Here is a 6741-nt window from a genome sequence, read left to right as displayed (position 1 = left end):
AAAGCACTATAATTAAGGACTACACATTTATTATAAAAGGATATAGAGCAAGACCAGCCAAATGAGGAGACATGTGGTGCAAGGTCTAGAGGGTCCTGAATTCAGTTTCCCTGCCTTCTCTGGGAGAATCAGAAGCTGTCACCCTCCTGGCCCAGCCATGTGCTCATCAGCCAGGAAGCCCTCCTGAGCTTCAGTGTACAGTTTTTATTGGGATTTTATTACGTAGGTGTGATTGATTAAATCATTGACCAAGTGATTGAATGTGATCTGCAGCCCTCCTCCTCACCCTGGAGGTAGGGCTATTATTCAAAGTCCCAACCTTCTAATGAGGTGGTTGGTCTTTCTAGTGACTAACCTTCATCCTGAAGCTATCCACAAGCTGCCCCTGCGCCCCGCTCCCCCCCCCCCCCCCCCCCCCCCCCCCCGCAGCTTGTCATCTTATTAGCATAAACTCAGGTGTGATCCAGGGCTCATGACTAACAAGTACACTTCTATTACTTGGGAAATTCCCAGGATTGTAGAAGCTCTGTGTCAGGAACCTGGGACAAAGACCAGACAAACTCTGTTATAGCATGAGAAGACAGGTGATATGGGCATGTTTCTGTATAATGAACTTCAAATGATATACAGAGGGTTCCGATAGGTCTTCTAAACTGTAGCCAGCACACAGAGAAAAGTCCATATGATGACCCAGCAAGAAGAGGGCCATCTGCAAGCCAAGGAAGAGGTGTCAGGGAAAACGAGACCTTCTAATACCCTGATCTTGGACTTCCAGCATCTGGAACTGTGAGAAATACAATTTCTGTTATTTAAGGACCCAGTCTGTGATATTTTATTATGGCAGCCTTAGCAGACTAATACAGTGCCTTTGCTTATGCACTTCCTCAGAGTTTGCTTTTCTAGAGTCTTTGCCAGTTGTATTCCTGAGGAGACTCTAAGATGTTCTACAAGATGCCTGCTGCTAATTTGTCAGCGTGGGGATGGTTTCTGACTCTTTGTAGGTGTGAGGACTCTGCCCATGCTGCTATTCTGCATTGACCCTTCTGTGCTGGATTCTATCCTTTTTTTTTTTTTTTTTTTTTTTTTTTTTTTAACGGCTGTGCTATCTGAGGCTATTTCTTACCTGAATTTTGTGAGACTTCTTGTTCATCCCATTAAATCTGTCCTGTCTGGAGCTGCCCCGGGGCTGCTTTCATTAAATGGTCTTATGTCAACTGTCAGGTGGATTAGCTTTGTCAAGTATAATCATTCTGTTGGGAAGCTAAAGGAAACAGATGCAGAGGAATTAGGTAAATTCTACCTGAGCACATATAGCTAGTTGGTAAAATACGTGAAATTTGAATATCAAGCTCTTACCTCGTGTTTAACTCTGCTTTCCACTCTACCCGTGAACTGTCTCACATTTGTGAGTTAAATGAACAGAAACATTTTGTTGACAGTCTTCCCACCTCTCTCAAAATGTGTGGAACCAGAGCAAACTACTTGTCCTGTTAGTGTCACCTCATTAGATTCTGGGAACTGCAAGAAACGGAAGAAGAACTTAATAGCAATAAGCTCGATTTTTCTTAACGTTCCCCTTTAGAGGTTCTGAGCAAAGACAGCAAAGGATCCAGATCACCCAAAAGTGCCAATTAAGGGAACTTGAGTGCATATCCAGATAACAAAACTGCTACCAATTATCCAGAGGTTTCTCTTCAGTGTCCACTTTGTAAAAAGTGGCTGGTGAATTCATCCATACCAGGCGCTGATGTTTATACCTTCTATTTTAAAAATGAGTGAGAAAGAAGACCTCAGTTTTCCCTTCTGAGAAAAGAGAGTGTTCTAAAAACATCTTATTTTAAATTACTTGCTTATGGACACCCAAAAGATTCCATAAAAGATGGGATGTGGATATAATTTAAGGGAGATGTAGTTCCAAGTTTTATGAGATTAAAAAATAACGATGCACAGAAAGCCTCCAGCTCTTCCAGTCAATCTGATGGATGCTTGAGTTCTTCCCTTGATTATCTTGTTCTTTAGCCAGCAGTCCTCATGTTGAAACGAATAGAATGGAGATGATTAACTCAGAAATAGGCAGGTCATCTGACAAAGAGGAGGAATAACCATCTGCCAAGAGGACCTGTCCTACTAAACCTTCTGCATCTCCTCTAAGGTTTAAAGACATTTGTGTCTTTCTCATGAAGCCTCTCCAGAGTCTTCAGACTCAAGCCTTCATGCTGGAGATACCTGCTTCCTTTGTTCATATTCACACAAATCCACAGGTACTGTGTTTCATGATTTAGAAGAGTTTTTCCCTTTTTAACAAGGATCCAATCAGAATAAGATCAGCAACAGCAGCAGTTTTAGAATTAATCATTTTGTTTGTTTTGTTTTTAAAGCCCAAGTTAATAGCCCCTTCAAAATAGATCTCAAAATGGAATGGACCAATTGTACTCAAAATTCTGGTGCACAGCCCTGCACATCACAAGGCGCTGTCTTCCCTTGCCATATTTCTAAATAGTTATAGATGGTGTTCTCAGTTTGTGCGTGTCATTAATAGAGGAAGATGGAAAAGCAGCTTAGCTCCTTGTCCCTTTCTTCTGTTGGCTCCTATACCCGGGGTCTTCTTTTTGCCCCTCCAGACCTATCCATTCCCAACCAGGGAGGCTGGTCCATATGGATGTCATCAACATACTCTGATGCCTTCTGGCTCTGGGTGGGTTTGGCTAAAGGAAGCCATCATCAGGAGACAGAGATGATGGGTGCAAAAGAGGTGGAGGTGTATTCCAGATGCTTGCTTCCTTCTAGTTCAAGAGGGATGGCTGCATCCTGCTTCCAATGAGTGGCCCTTTCCCTGTAGCTGTGCTCTGTGGGTACTCAGAATCTCCCTTTCCTGAGACCCTTCAGGCCTAGAAGGTGGTAACCAAGGTAGGAAGTTTCCATTGTTGGTTTCATAAGCCCTGCCTAAGCCTCTGCAAATAGTCCCTTTATCAAAATCTCAACTAGCCTGGTTTGCATGAGCCATCTGTTTCTAGATGGGTCTGATACCATTCTTTGTGTTCCTCTCTCTCTCTTTTTGCTGTCTCTCATTCACCTTTGACCTTTTCCTCTTCCCTAATTTCCTCCCTCTGACTACCATTCTTAATTTCTATGTATATCTCTTTTCCCTGATCTTCATTTTCTCTCTGACATTTATATTCATGCTTTTCATTACAGTAATACTGCATTATTTACCTTATTATTTTGGGGGGTGGAGATGAGTTTCACTTAATGAAATCTTAAATAGTTTTGAAAAATATAAAAGCAAGCTGTTCTTGCTACCGGGTATGTAAAATGGTGTAACCACTTTGAGAAGCAGTCTGGCGGTTTCCTGAAAAGTAGAACACACATTTATAATATGATCTAGCCATTCCATTGATAGTTATTTGCCACCCTCACCCCAAATTGAAAGCATACAAAGGATTTTACATGAGTATCCATAGCATTTTTACTTATAATAGCCAAAAATGGAAACAACTCAAATATCTGCCAGTAGGTGAGTGTATAACAAATTGTAGGATATCTATGCAATGGAATACTACTTAGCAGCCAAAGGGAATGAACCATTGAGATATACACAACACGGATGAGTCTTGAAGTAACTAGGTTGAGGGGCACCTGGGTGGCTCAGTTGGTGGAGCGTCCAGCTTTGGCTCAGGTCATGATCGTGGGTTCGAGTGCCGCATTAGGCTCTGTGCTGACAGTTCAGAGCCTGGAGCCTGCTTTGGATTCTGTGTCTTCTCTCTCTGCCCCTCCCCACTTGCGCTCTGTGTGTGTGTGTGTGTGTGTGTGTGTGTGTGTGTGTCTCAAAAATAAATAAACATTTAAAAAAAATTTTAGAAATAACTAGGTGGAGTGAAAGAAGCCAGACAAAAAAGGTGCATCCTGTAGGATTTAATCTATATAAAATGAACTAAGTGACAGAAAACAGATTGGTGGTTGCCTGAAGGTGGCAGGGGGCTGAGAGAGGCCAGGAGAGAGGGATTATAGAGGTGCATGGGTTAACTTTTGGAAGTAATGAATATGTTCACCAACTTTTTATGATGGTTTCACAAATGTATACATGTCAAAACTTATCAAATTGTGCACTTTAAATATGTGCGGTTATACCTCAATAAAGCTGTTAAAAATAACACACAGTGATGGGCTTAAAGATGGTCTATTATTAACCAATTACCATAGATGTAGTGGTTTAAAATAGTATAAATTTATTCTCTGATAGTTCTGGTGGTTTCAGATAGTTGGTTCCTTTTGGAGGTTTTCAGAGGAGAATCCATTTCCTTGTGTTTTTCAGCTTCTAATGGTCATCTGTGTCTCTTGACTTGTGGCCCCTTCCTCCACTATCAAAGGGCATCGCTCCAATCTCTGCTATCATCATCACATCACCTTCTCCTCTGTAGTAAGAGCTCCTTTTGCCTCCCTCTTATAAGTACACTTGTGATCACATTTAGGGCCCATCCCGATAACTCAGGATAATCTCCCCTTCTCAAGATCCTTTAAAAAAATTTTTTTTAAGTTTATTTATTCATTGAGAGAGAGAGAGAGAGAGAACGTGAGCAGTGGGGAGAGAGAAAATACCAAGCAGGCTCTGCACTGTCAGCACAGAGTCCAGTGCGGGGCTGGAACTCACAAACTGTGAGATCATGACCTGAGCAAAAATCAAGAGTCAGATGCTTAACACACTGAGCCACCCAGGTGCCCAGGATCCTTTTTTAAAAAATTTATTTATTTACTTATTTTGTGTGAGAGAGAGTGCATGTGCACGCACATGAGTGGAAAAGGGGTGGAGAGAGAGGGAGAGAGATAATCCCAAGCAGGCTCCACACTGTCAGTACAGAGCACAGAGCCCCATGTGGGGCTCAATCCCATGAACTATGAGATCATGACCTAAGCTGGAATCAAGAGTTGGATGCTTAACCAACTGAGCCACCCAGGCGCTTCCTCATCTCAAGATTCTTAATCACATCTGCAATGTGATCTTTGCCATATAAGGAAACATTTACAGGTTCTGGGGATTAGGACATCCATATCTTTGGGGACTATTACTAAGCCTGCCTCAGATGGTGTACTGTTTCCTCTGCAAAAATTCATGTTGCTTAGTGTCTGGGAATAGCTTCTCTCTTTCTGTTTTGCACTGAAGTATTTATAAGTAGCCCTGGCTCTTGAAGAGGATAATTTCCAGGTTGGATACTCCCTGAAAATCGCACTGGGCGGGAATCACTAACTGTGTTACTTCTGTGCACAATACTAGGCATCCCCAGTGTAGCAGCCTAAACCTCTCAAACCCATTCTTGCGTGGGCCATGCATTGTTGCAGAGAGGGGCTCGGATGGCTAGGGGAAGGATGATCCTTTAGACAAATGTTGCCATTCTGCCCAAAGCTATTCCCTATTTTACAGGCTCCTACCTGCCCTTTGTTAACTTGTCTCTAATCACACCCCTCTCTTTAACATACTATCTTTTCCAGTCTGACTGGTGAGGTGCTAGGAAAATGCTCACCACCTCACTCTCTGTAGGAAGCAGACATCAGGTCCCATTTGTAGAGATGCTTCTAGAGAAGCTGCTGAGATGGAGCTGTCATTCCTAAAAAAGGATGGACCCTTGGGCTTTGCTGACCCTCAACCCTAGCCTCTTGGAGCTTTCTCAGAGGAGTGGAGAGGCTGTGGATAGGGTTTGGTGTGCTAGGGAATGAGGTCAGGAAGAGACTTTGCCTTTTAAGAAGCCCCTCCCCCGCCCTGCCCCCCCACCCCCCACGGGGCAGCGGATGGAATCAGAGAGATGCTGTTGCTTGCTGCTCACAGCCTCTGGAGTGGCTGCCTCAGATCTGCACTCTGGCCTACACCCACAGGAGGCCCAAATCTACTCAATCAAAAATATCTCCAAACTGGGAGTTCTCCAATGTACGATTGCCTCCAAAAGGCAGACAAATGGCAAGACTTGAATCTGGACTAGGAAGTTTGTGGTTGAAACTTGGGTGCCTCTAGCAATGCCTTTGGGGCCCAGAGGATGGTTCTCAGGCTGTAAAATGAGAGGGGTAGCTTCCATCTACAAAATACTCTCCTAAAGCATGGGAGATGATCCTATTTGTTCCTTTTGCTGCCCTAACGTGCTGGATTTCCTCCATGCAGCATGTAGCCTGGGGATTCTGGTGGTCTCTCCTATGCAAAGGGTCAGGTAAGGGAGATGAAAATGTTATCCTAGTGTGGACACAGCTGAAGTTCCTTCCCTTGCCTGAAGGGGTCAGCAAAGGCCCAGGAAGGGTAGAGACATCTTGACTCCCAGGAGAGACCATTCCTAATAGGCCATCAGGTCCAGGACACAGTCCCTACTGAGCTGCTGTGTTATTAGTTTTTCTGCTTGCACATAGACAGATCCTCCCACAGTGTTCCCCTAACTGCCTGGAGATATTGAGGCAGGCCTTGGATGTTGGAGAATGGGAGTCTGTGTGGGATACGGGAAAGGCAGTGGGCCCAAGGCCCCCGACTGAGGAGAGCCACGTCGGTGTAGAATCCCCCAGCTCTGCCCTCTTGGATACTTCCCCTGGGATGTCCATGTCCTAGCCAGAGCCTGTAATCAAGCCATCAAAGCTAATAGGATGATTTCCGCATAAAATGAAATTGTGGATGAAGAATGGGGATGCAGGAAACAGATTAATGGTTCTAATGCTTTTTCCTCAACTTTCACTACTCAATAAAGTACAGTCATCTGACTCTTTGTTTGTGTG

Source organism: Leopardus geoffroyi, chromosome B3 (genome assembly GCF_018350155.1).
Source record: "Leopardus geoffroyi isolate Oge1 chromosome B3, O.geoffroyi_Oge1_pat1.0, whole genome shotgun sequence".
In the NCBI taxonomy this organism is placed as follows: Eukaryota; Metazoa; Chordata; class Mammalia; order Carnivora; family Felidae; genus Leopardus; species Leopardus geoffroyi.
This window is presented reverse-complemented; position numbering follows the sequence as displayed.